Below are 22,928 nucleotides of genomic sequence, written 5' to 3' on the forward strand. Positions count from 1 at the left end.
ATGTCGTTCATGACAGAGACACTACACGCATAGAACCTTGTTGAACGCCTCATCTACACGTTGTCAGAACCTGTTGCAAGTAAAGAATATATTGGACGGACAATGTAAAGATGATACAGTAATGATATTGGGCATATCGGCTAATTCCTCAGAGACAGTTCATCAAGAGAACGCCTGTTGGATCAAGAGCAAGGAACACTAAACAAGGTGGACGTAGTCAGTATTGACCAGTAAGCGGAGGCTGGCTGATCTTCAAGGCTTAAGGTACAAAACACTGTTCCCATTTGTTTCAATCGGTGGACTAGGAAATGGAATGAATTTGGGATCGTGAATGTAATAGGTTTCTAGAATTCCAGAATGGAATACAGATAATCCTTATACTAACGTTATTAAGCAAAGTATGTAGATTTGGTATTGTGTGACCCGATCTATGGTGATTCTAGTACAAGATCTGTGTCTCTTCTTGTTCCTGGGCTGCCTGAAACAAATTTAACACGACACTGTGTGAACAGTCATTCGTGCTTTGATCAGATTGCATATTTGTATTCGCATGCATCCGAGATATAACTGAAAAGTTGCAAACTTCTGCCAAATGTATATAATATGAATGTTTACCAAAACAGTTTTATTATGCTGAACACACATACAATGTGAAGTAATGTACAGTGGCTGATGCATCCCTTTTATTGGAAATAAAAATTTACTTAGTGTAAACTCCGATATACGGACATTCTGACAGCTTAGACCTTGCACTCCAAGGTATAGCGTGCTCAGTGCAACACCATATATGGCAGACTATGACCTTACATATATTCAATATAACTATTATCAATATATCTCTGTGTGTTACCACCATCTTTCTAACTGTTTCCTATAACTATTAATGCAATCATTATCATTGTACTCGATAGACGTAACACATGTTCTTGTAAATTATTGTATCTGATTATGTAAACATTTTTTTATGTGATTAATGTAATCTTATTGTTTGAACCAATTAATATTGAGCACAAAGAGAATATGGACGCAGCTCCAGTTTGATAAGTGAAGTCTCAGATGGGTATCAAACACTGTTATCAGTAATAATTAGATTATGTTGATGCACCTACTGTGTCCGTGTACAAATATGCATTGTGAACGCTTTCAAAATTACCATCAATATTCTGAAACTGTCGCAACTTGCCGCCTCTACGTTTGAAAACGCAGACTGCTCGGTCATAGAACACCGATGTTTGAGGGTGGCTAGAACAGAAACGAGCAAAAAGGGGATGCTTCTCATTAGGTATCATAGTTATGATTTGACCTTGAGCTGGTTTCAGTGTTTACAGCCCATGCAATCTTTCTGTTAAATCCAATTATTAGGTGTTTACTCTCTTCTACCCGTCAGTTTATGTGCATGTTAAATAAGACGTTCACTAACAACCTTTGTGATGTGATGATTACAGCCATAAACAGTTTTTCTAATGAAACTTCCTCCCTGAGACATCAATAGACATTGACAAATACTTTTGAGAGACAGTATTTTAACAACTAATGTCAAGTAACAATGACATATTTCATCTGAAAACTCAGCATAAAGCCGAGATGCGATGTTCTGTTGAGTGAATCACAAGTTCGAGTGTTTGCATTTCATGTCTAACGAAAAATTGCATTTCACACGTTCTACTGATTGTACAAACGAACACAGACCAACTTTCCATTTTTAATGGCACATTGATCACTAAACCCAATGACACTAATTTCAAATAGCTTCCTCTCAAACTTAACCACAGACGTTGATACACAAGTTCACAGAATACATTTGAATGTACATGTATGGTGAATCAACTCGTGTATCAGCTCTCAGGTTTCAACTGATGCAACTTGCAATTTCACTATCGACACAAAGACAAGGCATTTCAACACGAAATGGGAGTTGATGAGAAAATATCGAGAACGTCCTAAGGGCTTCAACGCGAGACCCATCTGACCATTAATAGGGTTAGGATTCCCTTTGAGATGAACAGCTAGGGTTAAGGGTCAGGGTGAATGTGGTCGTGTTTGGGAAGTTATGTTTCTGGCCGTGCTGTACTTGTCCATGCGGATTTGGGTCAATGTTCATCCGGTGACACGTAATTACTCTTTAGCGACCTAAGTGTCTTTTGGAATAATGCCTCAGGCAAAGCACCTTGATCTGAGCATTGGAAATGGCATTCGACCCTGAATCGTTGTTTGAATTTAGACACACTGAGCTCTCAGTCTTGCATTTGTTACGGTATGATCCGATTGGACTGAAATTGCCATTATCACGTGTTATGCCTTGTGAAAACGTTGTCAGTTGTCGACTGGAACCACGCTGTTTTTTAATTTACCTTATGTCTTATCGAATTACAAATCGAGATCCTTTCACGTACAATTATTGTAAACTCGTAATGAAAGCATTCAGTATCATTCGCTCCAATTCCTGATGGGCAAAGGTACAGTTTACCCTGTATATGGGCAACCTTGTCTTGAGGATAATCATGTTCGATGCCCCTTGCGATAACTGCTACACTGTAGGCAAGCGTGTCGGCTAATTAAACAATGATCGTGTGACCTTAAGTTGCTAGACTATCATCCTAAATAATTCATGAATGACACATCCACATCGAAGGGAAACTAGTATTGCTATATGGTTGGGTTTTTGTCGTTTCATGTCTGGTAAGTGAGCTGCCAAAAGTAATTGCAAACTCACGGTCCAAAATATCACACATATAAAAAAAATACCACTTCCTGTGTATTTCAGCCACCTTTTTTGCATGGCAGTATAATCTGACGTCATAATTATTTCCACAGATGTCCATTGCCGGTCGTCATCATTTCTTCATCATTTCTTTCTAGATTCACAGACTGCATTTATTTTGGATGTAAGCCGCAAAAAACCTTTTCCACAATAACAATCAATCACCACAAATGGGAGAGTCGATTGTACAGTTAAAGGTATATGAAAACACAACAAGAGTAATGTAATCTTTGTTGTAGCATCCTCAAGTCATTGTCCTGGGTTTATACTTTAATGTTAAACTATCTACAAAATAACAAAGTTACTTTTCACCGACAAGCGAAGAGGCTCTGGATGGCGACACGTCTACATGTAAACTTACATTATGAAAGCAATTATTCATTACATCGTGTACAAGGTGTTTTAAAGTCATTTTGCTAAAAATGCACGGTATGGATTTTGGACATTCGTTTACTTTCAGTGATATATCAGACAATCTTCACATATACAGTGCAGTCTTTCTCGGATTGTTGTATATACCGGACTAAACGTACGGTCCCGACTTAATCCTTCTTTATAGGAACTTTTCTGCTGACTGCTGTCTAATCTGGACTGTTTACTCGGTCCCAAGTCAGTCCAAATTAGACAGTGTGCACTGTATTTATTCTTCACTCAAGCGTTAACTTCGTAACCATATAAGTTATTTGTTCTTCCCATTATGACTCAAGGAAACGTTACAGTTGGAGATATAGCTAATAACGTTGCCCTGTATCATATATGTATGGATACAACCAGAGACAGAATGTGAAAGATGCGGTGTTCTTCAGCACACAATATCCAAACCACAAGATTCTTACTGGGGACGAGCGTGAATGTATTTCCTGAGTTATTACTATCGTCGTGCACAAGGAAACAAAATTTATTGTTTCTCAGTGTCACCAGATCATATGATGAATGTATAATGCCGTGGCTGTCATATTGGGGAAGATGGCCCCAATCTCAGCAGTCAGTCAGCTTCAAAACACTAGAACCAACAAACCAAAGGCCTTAAACATTAGCATGACAAATTTCTGGCGTGTCAGTCGTTCCAAATAAGACTGGGGGTAATCTGCTTTTGATTTAAAAAAATATACACTCAACAAAACAACAATATATAAAACCAACACTTATAAGTATCATTGTGTTAAAAATATAAATATTTCATAGGCATTGCTACAGGGTGTTTCTCGTCGGTTCTGTTTACAGCGATGTTCTGTGTTGAACTTAGACATGCTGTGTTCATCAGAAGCAACAGTCGCACGCACTGTCTTTGACACATCTGTATCACTGCTTCGGTCATGGCAGTCTTCATCACAATGACCGTGTAGCGAAAGAAGAAATACCAGGTCTTCCGCGTTTCTCTCGAGTAAGTACCTCTTAACGTTTCTTTAAAACCCCCACCAAGCGTGAGTCTTAATTTCTGGATAAATAAAATAAATCAATTATGTTGCAATAGAACCCTTCAAAAAGAACACTTTTACCCTCACACAGCATATTGGTCTTGTCGAACTCCGGAGTTTTAAAGCCTCCAGTGGGAAAGTAGCCACGTTGTACAATTTACTCAGTGTTTCCTTTGGGGAAAAACACATCGTGTCTCCCTGCTTCCATGGGGTAGTGTTTGGATTAGGATTGTGGTATTTCTCGGAGAAGTTGCGGGTTTACTGTTTAAGTCAAAGAAAGACAGTAGGAGATTTATATTTGACTGTGTTTTTGTTACGGTTTTGGCTGGAAAGTATGATACAGTTTTGGAGTTCGAAATATGTGTATCAATTTGTTAACTTATCAGTTATATCACAGACCATGCACAGAACACTTCAATCTCGTGGTCATCATCTACCATCCTTATTACACCCATATCAAGTACGAGCAAAGTCACCTTAGAGTAAGGACTCGTTATTGGATACTCTGGAAGTTCAAAGCTGTACCAAAGCCACCGAATGACGTCGACAATGTTTGAAATCTCTTATGTTAGATGTCCGACCTTTATAAGTCAATGAATGAGGTATATATGGGTTTTGAGCAATGCCTACCTTTTTAACCACATTCATTACATTCCTCAAAGTTGCTAATTAGAAACGTTAAAATATATTTCAGATTTGGCTCAGCTGGTGTGGTCTCGGATTTCCATCGATTGCGATTTCAGCATGATCTTCAACCATAATCGAGTATTGTTCAGTGACTATTGGCGTCCATCATCTGACGGTCAACGTTGTTGTATCCTGAGCAATGCTTTTGTATCACGGAGGTAGTGTATCATCAATTAATGTAGCATCAGTGTTATATGATTCTTATCAATTTTCACGATTACCATTCTCGATTCTGTGAAAGGTCGCAAAAAGTACAGATAGACGCGTCGGTATGTACACACCATAACTTGTGCACAATGTATGTGTTCGCAAAAGTTAGTCTCATTTGGAGAAAAAGGTCATCATTTTGCAACATCCTCCAGTCATCTCTGATACCACTATTGCGCCTTTGGAATAGTTATGAAGTGGTTGCTGACAGTGTTATTCAGTTTAAAGTCATTTCTGGACCCGTTATGTAAACTGGTCGCTATATTCTGACAACGTTATCACGGCATTAATTACTGAAACATGAAGGGTGAGCGAGTGAGTTTAGTTTTACGCCGCAACCAGCAATATTCCAGCTATATGGCGACAGGCTGTAAATAATCGAGTCTAGACCAGACAATCCAGTTATCAACAACACGAGCATCGATCTGCGCAATTGGGAACCGATGACACGAGCCAACCAAACGACATACATGTGTGACATACTGGCAATATACAACATATAAACAAACGAACGAGCAAAAAACTATTGTTTACCAAAGTCAACAAAATGTTTACACATATTCTTAGACTAATAAAATATATAAAACTGTATAAAGTACTTGAAAAGGTTATGGGTACACAGAAAGAAAGGTACCTCAGGCTACACCATGTCCCTTTAACCTATATTTCTTTTATAAATTAAGCTACTTTCTGCAAATTCATTTGCTATCTTTTCAAACGCTCACATATCGAACCCTATACGACAGCGCCAACTTATGAGTTGCTTATAAAGTAGCATCAGTAGTCAGTCATTACGGGGGTATTGATGCAAACACTTTTTCCTGCCCGTTTCATATCAGACCTGTGCGTGAACTCTTTGCCTGGTGCTTGTGCAGCCAATTACATACATCAGCATTGCAGTCAGTCATTGCTTTCAGCTGAGGTCACAAAAGTGTGGTGATAATATGAATCAGTAGAATGTCCAATATATGTCGATTTCACTTTTGCTTTTTCTCAGTGAAGGAAAACATGGACTCGAGGCTTCTTCTTCTTAGAGCAGCACGACGACCTGCACTTTGTAACTAGTCGTCAATACCGATAGGAGCAAAGTTCAAGGGTATCGTTTGTACATAATGTCTATCACCCAACATTGTAGTGATAGAATATAATGCCTTTGGTAATATCATACATAGTGATGGTTCTCGTCACGATGTAGTTGCAATATTGCTGATGTGACGGTAAATATTAACTCACTCACACATACGTAGTTAACTATTGACATAATGTCCAAATATTACATAGTACTGTACCACTCTAACCCTTAATGTTATTTAACATTAATTCATGTGTTTTTGCACATTGCAATGTGAACGGACACTACTAACGATTGGCACATTTACTTTCTGTTTCAAAGAATACAACAACATTAAATCGAGTGTTATAATTTCACATAGAGACTATCTACTGTTTCCATCATACCATCAACACGTACTCAGGAACGCAATACTCCCAATGACATTCAGCGAGCCATTTCAGAACATAGTACAGTGTCCCCGCGTCCTCGACAGCAAGAGGTCATTCATCATCATCATCATCATCATCATCATCATCATGATGCTCTTCGTCAGCATTGAATCCTTCGACATTGTCAATGAGACTGTATAAGGGGGGTGGGGGGTGGGGGGTGGTCACTCCTCGAAAATCCCCTTAGCGTATGCCTCGGCTCGTCGATGCCAATGTGGCGCAACTTATTTTTTTATGGTTGAGAACGGTATATTTTCAACACCTGATTACACGTGTAATCAGTGTAGTGACAACCGAAAACCCACATATAGCTATAGAAGATACATTTCCCTTTCTGTCAATTCATTATAAGTCAAATATTTGTTATTAGTGTCATTATTACTACAGGAGATTTGTAGTAAGGTTTTACTTCGGCATGGTGTAGATCTCTGGCTTAAATTCTCGGTACACAGCGAAGAAAGACTAAATCAGCTATTCACTTCTTTCACATATTCGTTTAAATCTTAAATGAGATGTATACCTTTGGTTAAAACGGGTCTGCAAGTAATAGTGATATATTTAAAGTTACAAAATGTTAGGATATATTTGAGGTGTGTGCAAAATATGACATTTCACCGATCTGATCCACCATTGAAATACTACAGCACGTTGTTTGAGTGTGTCTAAATATTGCTCTAAAAGTTTCTTTCACATACACCTTTAATTTCTATAAGGAGAACATTCCATCAGGGTTAGAGGTGTTTGCAAGTAATAGTGATAGTAGTTTAAAAACATGCTAGGGAGCATTGATGTATGTGAATAATATGACATATCGTCCATCTGATCGGATCCACCATTGAAATGTGTGTGACAATGTCAGTTAACATTCTGTCAATGTTGTTGCCATTCCCAGCATGCAAAAAGATATTTGAATTGATGGACAGCTGATGTTAACACATTTGTCCAGTGATAGTTTTGCGTTCTCAACATATTTGGGGAGGGATGACCGTGGTGTTTATTTTTTCGCTCATTCACACATATATGTCTTTCTTTGTTCTTTTTTCTCAATTTCAGTTTGAAACAGAGCTTCGTACTCTCTAGCTATGACTCCTATAGCCTTGCGATAAGAAATAAACACATCAGTTAATATCATTTCCTTGGTGAGAGGGTCGGGTGAAAACTGGATGACATTTCGTATTTTGTTATAGTTGGTCAGTCAGCACGGTATGTGCTTCCAAAAATACCCTTTCCTTGACTTTCTCTGGCCTTGTCTAATGTTTACACCAAATGAACGTATGTCTTTGAAGAGCACGCTTGTTTTCAAATCAGTAAACGGTACTAAACAAAATATTATGACACGTTGAGTTTAGAAGCAGGATTTTATAAATATATTTTGGTGTTCTCCAAGATAGATCTGAGTTTGTGTTAATTACATCCTCTTTAACTCTCCTGGCATGGTAATTAACTGGATACGTTTTGATTAGATCGTGACCACTGCAGATTCGTGAAAGATAAATTAATTCTGTTGCATTTGGAAAGGGTACACAGTTCTGCAGAACAGCAATTTAATCCTTCACGATACCTAACGATCTCATCACATGTGATACATGTTCATTCTTAGTATTGTTAAAGTTCCCATGATTCAATAAACGTAGAACAGGCTGTCCTCAAACAATCCGAGATGAAAAAAGAAAACATGAAGGTTAAAATAATGTGAATACTCTTTTTACAAGACATCATTATTTTGCTATAAAATCGCGTTATAAATATTAGTCTTTTATAAGAAAATACAAAGTAACCTTGAAACAACCAAAACAATCGTTTCCTTCATTTGTAAACAAACATGGCCGGAATTAGGCTAACCCTGGTCAAGGTCAGTGACCTACTTCAACATGATGATGATGTAATAAGAAGAGTGATAAGAATTTTACAGTCATTGAATTCCTACAGCCTGTTTGTTGTTAAAACTGAATTGGGGAAATAGAAACAATACGATACCGACCAACGATGTTTCCTGAAAGTGTGACATGTATATCGCCGTCCATGCCATCAAACGTCACTGTCTTTGTCACATGCTGTAAATTTTCATTCTATACATGTATACACTATTCTCCGATCTAGTTTATGGTGGTGTATCTCACATGTGGAAACTCTCATGTCTTTCTGAATCTTTATGATATGATATGATACGATATGATATATACATTTATTCCGTAATTCGACGTCATAGCCTAGAATATAATTATATTTTACAGAACACATGTCACGTGGTGAACAATACAGTAATATTTCTATTTCCATTGATACCTCAATATAAACACATTTTAAAGAAAAATGGCGAGAGCTCGTAAGGTATCCTCATTATTTGTATTTAATGTTTTTACGCAAGAGTTTCATTGAATAGTGCCTTACGATGGATAGGCTTGGGAGATATTTTTAATCTCAGATCATGATACTTTTCGCAGATAAACAGGACGTGAAACTCGTCCTCCATAACGTTGAGATCACTCTGTAAACAGAGTGATTTATATACCTGCTCATTTTTGTTTCTACGTATGTTGTTAATATTAAAATCATGAAGAGATATTCTCAATTTACATAAGGCTCTTAGCAAAGACTACCAGAGAGACACATTAAATATTTTTCAGGCTGCAACAAGGACTTAATGCTACTATAATTACTTAAATAGTGTGAAGATGATATAAAACTATGCCAATCTTTAAGATTTATCTATGACAGGCTTGTGGCTGTATCATCCGACTATAATTGACGTTCAGACGGGTACATCGGTGGCTATTGGATGGCATTGAACACCATGGTCACATAATCATGTTTTGACTTTCTCAACTCGACCAGAAATTCCGATTCATATGTGTAACGAAACAGATAAGAAGGATAGATCAACTGGTTTTCGTGGGGAGACATATCGTTTAAATGTTCTACTCCAGAACTTTACAAATTAAAATTCAAATGACATTTGTTCTCACATTAGACAAATTGTCCTGAACCTGTGAAGACTGTTGGCACATGTTTGTTCACCACTTATATATACAAATCCATGCCATCGTGGCATGACGCTGCGGACGATTGCTCACAGTATCAAATCAGTGAAGCAGCTTATACGCGGTCCCAAATGGCCAGATGAAGATGGATACGATGAATAGTGTCAAGTGCAATGCTGACCAAACAAAGAACGTAATGTACTTTTCCTGCCCGTTTCACATCCGACCTGTGCATGAACTCTCTGCCTGATGCTTCTGCAACCAATTATATACATCAGCATTGCAATCTGTCATTGCTTGAGGTCTCGTCATCTTTACCATAATGTGAGTTAGCAGAACGATCAAGAAGTATTGATTTCAATTTTGTTATTTTTGAAATGAAGGTATGTGCATTCCGATATCTTGAGAATATCCTGTTCCTGTGTTGTTTCTTGTGGGAAGCTGATAGATTAGCGTGAAGACCTGCACCTTGTCAATATATATCAGAATCAGAACCATCTTAATCTGCTTTGTTATTGCATAATTACTATGGGGAAACATTTGTGGTGATATAAATTGTACTTGGTTGTTGTAATATGTTATCTGCATGTCTTAGGCGTTTATCATATCACAGTAAGCGCGTCGAATGTTTCCCTTCTTAACAAATGACACACAGTCTTAATGCTTGAGACCCGTGAAGGTCCCGGGGTAGAATAGGCCTTCAGCAACCCATGCTTGCCATAAAAGGCGACTATGCTTGTCGTAAGAGGTGACTAACGGTGGTCAGGCCCGCTGACTTGGTTGACACATGTCATCGGTTCTCAATTGCGCAGATCGATGCTCATGTTGTTGATCACTGGATTGTCTGGTCCAGACTCGATTATTTACAGCCTGCCGCCATACAGCTGGAATATTGCTGGTTGCGGCGTAAAACTCAACTCACTCACTCACTAATGCTTGAATTGTATGCATTTTATTACCGTGAAACTTGATTCGAGACACCAATATCATAATGTTGTGCAAAAAGAGTGAATGAGACAATTTATCAATTTATCATAAAGGGATTTCATATTTTATTTTGGTTGGTCAATCAGTACTTCAAGTCTTTTAATAAATACCCCTTACTCGGCCTCTAAACCTTGGAACATGTATCCCTGAAGAACACACTCGTTATCCCACCGGCACAGATATTTAACACAATTATGAGACACGTTGGGGTTAAAAGATGGGCTCGTGTTTTGTAGTGGATTCTCTCCAATCATTAGATTTGACGTTGTGTCTATCTCGCCCTGATTAATCTCCAGGCATTCCAATGAGTGGGAGAAGGTTTGACTCGATTCTCACTACTACGGATTCATACAGGGTAATTCTTTTGTAGGTGGAGATGGTAGACAATCCTGAACAGCACCACTCCAATCGCTCACGATAACATTACACGATAATGGTCTCATCATGAGTGATACACGTTCTTTCTCAGTTTATGGTTAAGGTTTCCAGCTAACAGCCGTGATTTAATAAACGTGATATCAAGAAGTGATGAACTCTCGTCGGGCAAAGATAAGACGAGAAGCATGATGAACCCAAATCAATTAAATCGTAATCAAAGAGCCCGAAGACAGAATGAGAAAGTAAGCATCAAATGTCTACCAATTATGAACTAGGCTCTTACCATCAACATATAGCATCTACCGCCGGATATGTGTATCCATGAAAAATGTTGAGTATTTCTTGGATTAATAATGATGCATAAATTCAAATTATTGACATTATGCGCAGTAAATGATGGGAAAAACTTGCTGTGCATGGTGGAATTACATGGAATGGGGCATTTGTGTAACTAAACCTGATTGAAGTAGAATACTACCGATACACTGGATGTTGTGCGATACGGAAAGGTGCCAGACAGACCCTCTAGCATCACTGGGTGTAACAAGCAATTAGGTTTTGTGTATGCCGAATTGCAAGATTGACCAACTTTATGGTAACAACTTCTTTATTATGATGGTGGGACGTTTCGGTACTGATTCCTGCACCGTTGGCAAGTCGCACTATCGTAATAATGAAGTTGTTACCATAAATTTTGTCAATCTTGTACTCTCCAACTTTTAAAATGCCACTCAAAGAAGTTATGCCAAATTGACTTATAAATGAATGAATGTCGAAGTGACTTATAAATCAGAAATAGTAACGTGCCCGGTTGTTACAGTGTCGAAAACAACAATGATATTATACTGTTATATCGATGAGAATGGGCATATGTTTCTAAATCCATAAACAAGAACTACAAATCTGCATGTCATACAACTATAGGAAACTGTTTGGTTTAACTTCAAGACATGCTACTTTATCCTTTCATTCCTTTCATTGTTTTACACCAAAGTGCACCCAAAAAGAAAAGGGGTTACGTCGCGTTTCATAACTACTGGAAGTATCAGAGAAGACATGCTTGTGATACTACTGGAAATGAACTAAGGTCAGTTCAATTTCCAATTTCGTTCTACGTGCGGGACCAGTGATGTCTGGGATAGTTATTGGAAATGATATTGTCTAATTAAACATCCAGTCACTTCTTCCAATCAGTGGTCGAACTAACTGCAAATAGCTCTGTCTCTCTGTTCCACCCAAGGACTGCGAGTGGCAAGAAGCCCATAAATGGATCCCTGACAAGGAAACGCGTTCTGTCCACAACTCCCATGCCTCATGTCAAGGTACCAAACACCCATTTCAACTTTCCATACTGAGGTCCTTTGCATGTTTTCTCTCTACAATATTTTCATAGGGTAAACATCTTCCGTAGTGGTTGGAGAACCAGGATTTATAAGTTTACGGACCCCCTTTCATAAGTTATTTTCACGTTCTGGTGCCAACAAGCTACTTATTGACAGTGATGATGGTATAGTCACAGAGGGGAATGGCGAGATAGTACGTTTGTTAACATTCACCCAGCTCAGTTGAGCGCCACTGTGATTATCTATGGTAATGTAAATAACGGGTTTGATACTCTGGACATGAATATAGTAGAGTCTGCCGTGTTTTAACTACATGGCTCTTGATACTATCATGAGACTAGAGGCGCATGGTGTGAAAACTCGATAAGTGTTCGTGCTTTAACGGTGGTTCATCGACATTGATTCCTAGTATCTATGGGTATGATATGACTCTCTGTTGTTTCACCTTGCGTGGATCTTCCAGAAATGGTAATGCTTTTGTGCCTCCTAAAATCAGAAATAGAAGGGTTTGTTGGGTGTTGGTTTGGCTTAGAGAGATGGTCGTGTTGGTGGCGTCGTTCAGGGAGACATTCTAAACAAAATATACTTAGTGAAACAAGTACGTTGAAAAAGAATTACACCATTCACCCAACATAATAAAAAGAATATCCAGTTCGTAATCATCTTGCACATGTCGTTGGGTCTTTGGGAACGCAACACCATAATGAAATGAGGCATTCCGGACAAGCCTGTAACCCTGGTACCACTGTTGTCTTGAAGATGCCCAAGACGTCAGATATATGTGTGCGCACTGTAGGATTCACATCCAGCCCTTCCCACAGTTGTACCCACCGTTCTCTATACTGGTCCAGCCACTCTCATACCCATTGCCTGAACAACTCAGTATGTTACGAACTGACCTGAATAGTGTCCTTATCCTTGTCCGTGCCACTAACTATTCACTGTTCCAAACCCTTGTTCATTTTGCGTTCTACCCATTGTGTAGGTCACCGACGTACTTAATGTCCGAATAACTGTCCTATCTAATATCTTTCCAGAAGATCATGTTTCATCTTTGCCATTCAAATTCATTTTAGTACCTCATATCTATAAGTACTGAAATATTCTTCTTCAGTACCTTAAAGTTCAAGTCCAAAACAACAGAATTTATGCTGAATCATTAATATTCAACCGAAATCGTAGCCATATTTCAGCTACAGCTACATTTAGTAGCCCGAAAAAGCATGTATTTCTGAATGGATCTACGTTTACATGTCCAAGCCACATCGTGATTTCCTATTGAAACCATAATAAATAGAGTCCTGCAATTACTTAAGTCACAACAACCAAACAAAATGCATAGTCACCTTGCAGGCTAGAAATGATCTTCAGCAAGCTTGTCATAAGAGGCTACTGCCAGCCATACTGCTAGAATATTGATGGGTTCGGTGTAAAACGTCACTCGCCGTCCTCATACTAATCAGGACACATCTCAGCCCCCATCCCAGATGCATACTGTGTCAAGGTCCAACCCATGTTTCAGTGGACATAACGAGGGATTAACTCGTGTCTCGATTGGCGAATTTTTCAAAAGAATCAGTTTCTGCATTGTGTTCATGTGGCGGCTTTAATGAAACGTAGATACTCTGATAAGCACAAATTGCATACACACACGGATGATGAAATACTCGCTGTACCAGACAAAAAGTGGAGCATCTGGTATTGGTTATACCTCTGTTGTAGTTCTATAATTATGGCATTATTTAGGAATATATTTGTGACTGTTGTGTTGCATGTTTCTGAATTGTTCTGAAATTGCGAATTGTGAACTATCATGCAATGTTTAAATACCTTAAGATCTATGAGACAATGCAAACAACATTGGATGCCTAGTGAAGTCCGTATGTTTCCTATTCCCTTCAATAGTTTATCATCAATGTACAATTTTTATCTGCAGATGCACGTATTGTATAGTAAACTTTAACGTGTTTTGTCAGTAGGATACAGATCAGCTCGTGAGACCAGTTCCGAACGTTCATTCATCCATAATAGACTCTACGAAAATTACAGGCAACAGTATCTTGTGTCTTGCAACAGAGCAGTAGCACCAGCCTTTGGTGTCTTTCTCAAAACCTTTGCCCTCATTTATCTGGGAATACTTTAAAGATCACCATGTAGATTGCACCAATGAAGCTTTCTGAAAGTGTTTAGATTGATGCGTAGATCGTAATTCCCAACTACATCCCTAAGTATTCCAAATGGTGTACGGAGCAAATTCCTACTTCAAAGTATACCTGTTACCATGTTTTAAGGTGAGAGCTTGATTTTCCCCTGCATGTGTTTGTAATAGGTGGCATCAGTAAAGCACTGATTAAAACGATTGTAATCTTTCAGATTATTATCGATAATGTTTTTCGTTCATTTTGTCAATTTCAGTTATGTTAAGAATAATAGGGACTGAGAAAACGGATGTATTATTTTTGTAAAAATTACAATCAAGCAAATCCAAATCGAAAGAACTGAACTTGATGTTTGTATTTGGCACTGCAGACAATCAGTTGCTTGTTATAAATCTCATGTCTTAGGGTTCATGGTGACTTTCGTGATATCAGATTATTTACATGCTATTTTCTCCCAGCTGTGTCTTTTCAGAACGATAGGTGCGACAAAGTTGGGTAACGCAACGTAACGTAACGGAGGATAGTGATTGTGTGACCTGTGCTCAACCACACAGCCATTCCATCAAAAAACACATAAGGTGCGCAGTCACCGTAATAGCAACGCGTAATATAAGCAGCGAGTAAGTTAAAAGTTACAAGTTAAAAGCTGTACCGAAACCGAAAAATGACGTCGCTGGTGAGTTTTAGAGAAGCTTCTCGTCCTTCGCGAGGCAATCGATTGATTACGTATGGGCTTTGCACAATCTGTAACTATTTAAATGGAGTGTGGTGTCAGCTGTACACATTGCAGTCCTCTTTGTCGGGCCTATATTAGACCTCTAAGTAAAACCATCAGCAGTGTTTAACATAGATTTCATAGTTGGAAAACCTGATCAGGTGGTGTGGTCTGGGATTGCAAGAGAACGGACATTATTAAAAACTGCTACAAGCATTCCTTCTGCCACCGCCTGTAATCGAGCATAGTTCGCATCCTTCATCTAATGGTCGACGTGGTTGGATCAATGTGCCGTGCCGTGCTTCAATGTGAAGGGCTCAGCATGGTCTTGACATCTAGGGAATCCAGAATTCATAGTTCACAAGTATTTCACATATACAGTCCGTTTGATTCCATTTGAGACCGATGAATTGCTCACTAACACAAAATTTAGTAATTGCAACAAAATCAAATTTTGCACAGCCACATGAAATCGATAGACCAACTCTAATGATGTGTCTCATAATCTGGGACACCTGAATAAAAAGTTGTTTAACAAACGATCATCATTTAAACAACTTTTTTATTCAGGTGTCCCAAATTTGGAGACACATCATCACATCATCTGTCGATTTCATGTTGCTGTGCAAAATTCGGGTTTGTTGCAATCATTAGATTTTGTTAGCGAGAAATTCATCGGTCTCAAATGGAATCAAACGGACTGTACATATTGCATATTATTTTATATCATTAGTTTCATCTTTCATCAAGCGTTTGTAATGCTGATGGGGCATGACGTGGGAGATGGTTTTCGTCTACGGTGAAGTATTTGGAACCAGCTCGTTATAAATCCAATTGCCTTGTGATGAGAAATAACACATCAGTTAAATACCATTTGGTCGGTGAAGGGATCGGATGAAGACTCGATGACATTTAATATTTTGTTATAGCTGGTCAATCAGCCCGTCATGTGCTTCAATAAATACCCTTTACTCGACCATCTCATGTTTCGCCTCATCTTTCCACCACATGAACGTGTATGTTTGAAGGGCATGCCTGTTATCAAATCAGGAACGATGTTTAATACATTAGTTTTTCACGTTGGGACTAGAAGTAAGCTCTGAGTAACAATGCTCGTATTTTATGGTAGATGTTCTCCAATTATCTGATCAGTTAATCACGTCTTGGTTAAATCACCAGTCATCATAATAAGAGAGAGTTTTGATTCGATTTCCACCACTTCAGAAATATAATGCTGTTGCATGTGGGGAGGCTAGATGAAAGTACACCGAGAAGAACAATGAATGACATGTTCTATAACGCAATTACTGATATGTCTGTTTCATATCTGAAAGATGTAATGCCAAGATGTATCGAAGGAGAAATTGCACCCAGCAAGAAAGAAGGTAACGTGACGAGTTTCATTAGCTATTGGTAGTATCATAGAAGAAGCGTTTGTGGTACAGAGTTTATCCAGAAACAACGACGATTATAACGTCAATTATTACAATTTTGGTCTATGTGCGGGGACAATGACGTGGAATAGATCTAAAAATAATATTTCCACTTCTTTCAAGCAATGGGCGAACTAACTGGAAATAGCTGTGTGGCTCTTTGATGTCCAAGCTGTTCCCCTGGACAAGCAAGCGCTTTTTTTGGAACAACGCCCAGAGGTCATGCCTCATGTGGCAGTTGCAAATACTCGTCTTAACCTTTCCATGTTGAGTTCCGACGTATTTCCTGCGACCATATTTAATAGGGTACAGGTGGGACTATACAGGAGTTGTTCATAGACTACCGTTTTATAATGTATTTGACGTTGTGGTGACAAGATAATATTTGTTGACAGAGATGGTTAGTAAGGCTCAGTTGGGAACGTTTAAATCTGTAGACATACACTCAGCTCTTCTGAGCTTTACTGTGTTTATCAGTGGTAATGTAAATACCAGGCCTGGTACCGTTATCAGGTACCTATAATGTATAGTGTTTCCCCAACTAACTTTAACTTTTCGAATAGGATTGAGGATTGGACTCGGGTATCTTTTGAAGCAAAGAAGAGATGAAAATAAATCCACCTTTCTCGACAGCAAACAATTATCCTGAGTGTCTCAGATGATATGAGCTTGTAAGATTATTATCGCTCCACCAGTGAAATTCAACGCCTACTTTGAAGCATTGGCAGAAAACCGCAGTGACACTGTTGATAAACATGGGACTATTGTGCGTACACGGCATCATAACACAGTACCTTCTTGCTTTATACTGTGGAACATTAGATAGATCCCTGGCATCGATGTGTATCGATAAGATTCGCTCACGGTTTGTGGAACCTGACGGTTTCGAAAATTGCTTAATATTGTCAACGCATGGTATATGGTGCGTCTGGGGAATTAGCTCGGAATTAAGACGAACAATACGTTGACGAAGACGAAGGCATAGTTTAAACATCTTTAGCTGCTTACACAAGGCATGACAAACGATTATACATGAATGGGGTAAAGCGGAGTTCCAGTTCAACCCCATGGCGTTTTCTATGGGTGACGTTTTGATGTGGTGACAGACACAGCCAAGGGCTATGGTCAATAAAGGCCATAGCTGTCACATAGAATAATCAATGGAAGTGACAAAGAGGAATAGGATGGATGACAAGACAATGTACACCGAGGTATGATAAAGATTAAGAATGCAGATTAAACAATAACAAATAAGTCTCATATGGCTCGCCTACAAGGTTTTGAGTTTTTAGAAATATTTGGACGGTGTCTGTAAGGTATTGGGGGACTTCGTTCAACACCGCCTTGTATCATGGTCAGTAAAGATCTAGGTCTCGACCATTGTGTTCAAACATCTGAAGTCATGCAGTATAATCAGGGCGAACTTTACACGCCAAATCCTCGCTGTGATTTCATACTGAAACCACAATGAACAAATACATGAAGCTGTATCGCTCCAGCTGATTAAAGAAGCTGCTCATCCATAAAAAATGTCCTTATCCACAATAAACAGAATTCTGCAGTAAGCCAGGACGCATGCAAACCAACGACACACATAGTTACCTGGCAGACAATATCCGTGTTAACTCGTGCTTCTTGTAAAGGATCGACTGTATCGGGCAGTCAGGCTCGTTGACTTGGTTGACACATGCCATCGCATCCCAGTTGCGTAGATCGATGTTCATACTGTTCGGCACTGGATTGTCTGGCCCATGCTCGATATTTTACAGACTGCATCCATGCAGCTGGATTATTGATGACTGTGGCATAAAACTTAACTCACTCATTCACCTTCCTGACACTCACAGACATCATCCCAGCCCCCATCCATAATAGATATTGACACGTTGAGGCTAGAAGCAAGTCATGGGTAAAAATGTTCGTATTTCATAGTGAATGTTCTCCAATCGTAAGATCTAAAATTGTGCCTGGTTTAATTCGGTTGTCATTACTACCGATTCGCGGAGAGGGTGAACAACACCGCTTCAATTCCTAACGATAACATACACGATTAGGGTCTCATTGCGATTGATCACCGTCATCCTCAGTTTATGGTTTAGATCTTTAGATAACAACCATGATTCAATAAACGTTATAGCAAGAATGAACGTTCGACGAAGATACGACGAGAAGAAGAATGAACCTAAATCAGCTACACGAACACAAAATTGTGATCAGAGGGATGGAATGCGAAACCAAAGGTCAATCGTCTCCCGATTATGAGCTAAACTTTCATTATCTACAAGTAATATACAGCGCTGGGTATGTCTATTCACTAGAAATGAAATGAGTACTGTTCCTCGGATTGATAATGGTGCATAAATCCAACTGATTGACAGGGCGTGCAGTAAAGGATGGAAATAGCTCGGTGTACATTATTGAGTGATATGAGGTAGTCAATTCTTGTAATTAACAATGGCTGAAGTGGAATATTTATAATACACCGGTGGCTGTGCGAACCACTGATAGGTTCCAGACAGTCTCTATAAAAATAATCCTATAACAAGGAATTAGGTTTTGTGAATGCCGAAGAGGCTGTAAATCTGAAATAGTTCAGTTACTATGGTAAAAATAACAACATAATTGTCATGTCTATGAGAATGGAGATATGTTTCACAATCTTGGAAAAGATCCAAAAATCTTTTTTTAAATACCCAACAAATAATATGTGTTTTAACATCAATCGTAGCTTTCTCATCGGGGAAATTCACTATGTGCACCCAGCAAGAAAAGGATAACGCCACGAGACTCATTAACTACTGGAAGTATAAGAGAAGAAACGCGTGTAATACCATTGGAAATGAACCGATGATTATTGAGAAGCTACAACGATCATGACGTCAACTGTTCCAATCATGTCTACGTTGGGTGCAAGCCATAGTTATTGGAAATAACATTTTCTAATTAAACATACGGTCACTTCTTAGAAAACAGTGGTCGTACTAACTGCAAATAGCTGTGTGATTCCGCTCCACTCCCAGCTACCGTGGTAGAAAGCCCATAAATAGCCCCTGGACAACGAAACGTTTTCTGTTCACTCCCGGAGTTAAGCCTAATGTCACGGTACCAAACACGCGCCTTTTCATACTTTGGTCCTTTGCATCTCTACCGTCCTCAATATGTATATAAGGTAAACATCTTCCCTTGCAGTATGGGGATGAGGAGTTGTTAGTTTACTGACGCCTTTTTATAAGCTATTTTCACGTTCTGGTGACAGAAAACCTACTTATTGACGGTGATGATGACATAGCATACAGGCAAATGGCGTGAAAGTACACATGTAAAGAGTTGAGTGCCACTGTGATGAACTATAGCAATGTAAATAGCGAGCTTGATACCATCGACATTACTATAGCACAGTCTGCCCTGCTTAAACTACCACTAATACGTAACAGACATGGGACCTCTTGAACTTTACACAAGAAAGTGAGTGCTCATTTTAAATCAGTCGTGTATACATACATTTCAAACCTTCTACTTCACTATCGGACATTGTTTATGAAGAAAAGTGGGTAGGGGCCCGGTGGGCAAGGGATAGCTTGTGGGCGTGGTGCATGGGTAAAGGTGTCACCAAAGGGTCTTTCTTGGAAATATACATCGTCAATATAACTCGAAGCAACATACTTGCAACTTTTTTCAAGAACAATCGATAAAATCATTTACTAGAATCACTGGACATCCTGAAACTTGACGAAAAGAGTCGACCTTGGGCACGTCTTCAAGACGAAAGACAAAAGGCACAGTTTAACATTCTAGTACTATCTAACGGATGTTCTGGAAGTCTGAAATATGTGTGTGATCTGAATGCTACATGCTACACATCCCGTCCTTGAACAGTTTTACACCCCCACCCCAAAGTATACTTACCATTGCCTTAAACAACGAAGTACCCAGTGTCCAACCACTGTCCCAGCAACAAGTCATTCAAACTCCCTATGTATTCTAAAGTGCAATGCTGTCTCGACGATGACCAAGCATACGTTTACTTTCAGGATGTTAAAGACACATACAGCAGGTGAGATTGATCGAAATAGTGCATCCTGGATTTCACTGACCCCCACTTAAGTCAAAAGATATTACTTGCAAACGCTTTTTGAAGAATATTGTATACAGTTTAATGTAGATCACACTAAATTTCAGGTTTAAATTATCAACTTCTGGCGTTTTTACAACAATATCATTTTATACTCACGTTTTCTCTACTGTTTATCGTTCTTTTTTATGCATCGACTGAGGTCAGTTATATTTAAGAACTAATTCAAAATTTGTTTGTCCTGTAGCCTAACAAAGGTTGTATTTAGTTCCAATAAAACATCCACAATCATGAATAGCACCATTGAGCTTATCCACTTGTCAAGAGATTCATCGCTTCCACCAAGATTGTTCTTTTATTGATGTAATTAATTTTTTTGTGGTATATATTCAGCAATGTAGTTAGACATTCTTTTACGTGGTACAAAGTAAGAAAACGTGTATGTATGTAGAACCCGCTCCAGTCTCTTCGTGGAATGTAGGAGACAGTTGGTAAGTATGACAATAACGTTTTCCACTATTTATTAATCTTATTATGACTTATTACATATTGGCAAAGATTGATGAGACACCCAAGTTCACGATATCTAATATTTAGTTATGACATAGATGATACCGGAGATACTAATTGGCTTTCCTTTGTTACAACTATTCCTTTTAGTCATGGCTTCGGAAATGTATGGCTCGCTCAATATGTAAGCAGTACGCAATAATTCAATGAAGTATTCAAGCAGAGGTGCAAAGACATTTATCAACAGGACTGGCATAATGGAATGTCGTCATCAGCCTGTGTCAAATTCTATTCAGAATATAAATATGTATTAATGCATAAATTTACCTTACAAAGAATAAAATCACCACAGCTTAAGAGAACGCTTACTAAATTTAGATATAACGTTCACTACCTTAGTCCAAGTGGCACGATTTGCCAAAACTGCAAATGTACTAGATATTTAATATCGATTCTGTAATTTATCGCAAGAAAATGAGAACCATATCTTACTTATATGTCCGATATATCTAGAAGTAAGAGAAAAATATTTGCCGTATTTTTATTGCAACCAATCGTCCAGACGATAAATTCTGTATGCTATTTCGTACTGAAAATATTGACTTATTGTTTAAGGTGGCCCTTGCGTTGCACCACATGCCTAGGTTGAGAGAAAAAATGTAAATTGTAGTTGGGTGTTTATGGATTTACTGAGTTTCCTATAATTTGCATATTTCAGGTTGCGCATAAATATATAATTTGGGGGTAATAAAAACAAAAAAAAGAAGATAAGTGACCGAGTCTATTTTTACGCCGCACTCAACGGTATGTAAAGAATCAAGTCAGGACCAAATAATCCAGTGATCAACAGCACGAGTATCGATCTGCGCAATTGGGAACCGATGACATGTGTCAACCAAGTCAGCGAGCCTGACCACCCGATCCCGTTAGTCGCCTATTACGACAAGCATAGTGGCCTTTATGGCAAGCATGGGTTGCTGACGACCCATTCTACCCAGGACCTTCACGGGTAATACAAAAGATGGTAATATGACTTCAACATTTTTCAATGAACATTCTCATCTCCCCTATTCCATTTGGATCAGGAAAGGTGGAGAGTCATGATCAGCTTTATGGCAACAACACAGTTTTTTCATTATCTTCAAGTTCAAAGCCATACCGAAATCGGCGAATGACGTTTCTTCCGCAGTTTCCAAGAGCTATCCGTTCTTCTCAAGGCAATTGATCGGTACTTACGGGCTTAGCACAGACTGTGACTCTTAAAGACATCCATGTAAAAGGATCATCAGAAATGTTCAAAGTTGATTTTATATCGGGGAACGTGATCAGGTGACGTGTTCTTGGATTGTGACAGACTAGATATTATTTTGTCTACTGACAACGTCCTTACTGCCATCAACTGTTATGGAGCATCTTCCACTGACTGATGACGTCTTCCGTCTAATGGTTGACGTTTTCGCATCGTTTTAGTTGGTAGGGTCATGCTTCAGTGTAATGGGTGTAGCATGGCACTGATATCTCGAGAATATCTCTAGTTCACAGGCATTTCCATTGTATATCCTACCTAGTTATTATCACAATCCAATTACATGATTTCTGATTGGGTTGTTACGTCATTTATGATGGGGACCTCCAGGCCTGCATGTCAATGTACCCTGACAGTAGTAGCTCGCAGTATCAAATCACTGGATCAGACATAATTTCTATTGACAAACAACGAAATTATGTTGACAAAGGTCATTGAAATTGTTCATGTATTATAATGTGTATTAAT

The 22,928-nt window shown here is 38.7% G+C and overlaps 1 pseudogene; it reads right to left on the minus strand.

Moving 5' to 3' along the window:
• Positions 1-439: 439 nt before the first annotated feature.
• Positions 440-22,928, minus strand: part of LOC137294421 (uncharacterized) — a 30,481-nt pseudogene continuing 7,992 nt past the window's right edge.

This window comes from Haliotis asinina, chromosome 8 (genome assembly GCF_037392515.1).
Source record: "Haliotis asinina isolate JCU_RB_2024 chromosome 8, JCU_Hal_asi_v2, whole genome shotgun sequence".
NCBI classification, from domain to species: Eukaryota; Metazoa; Mollusca; class Gastropoda; order Lepetellida; family Haliotidae; genus Haliotis; species Haliotis asinina.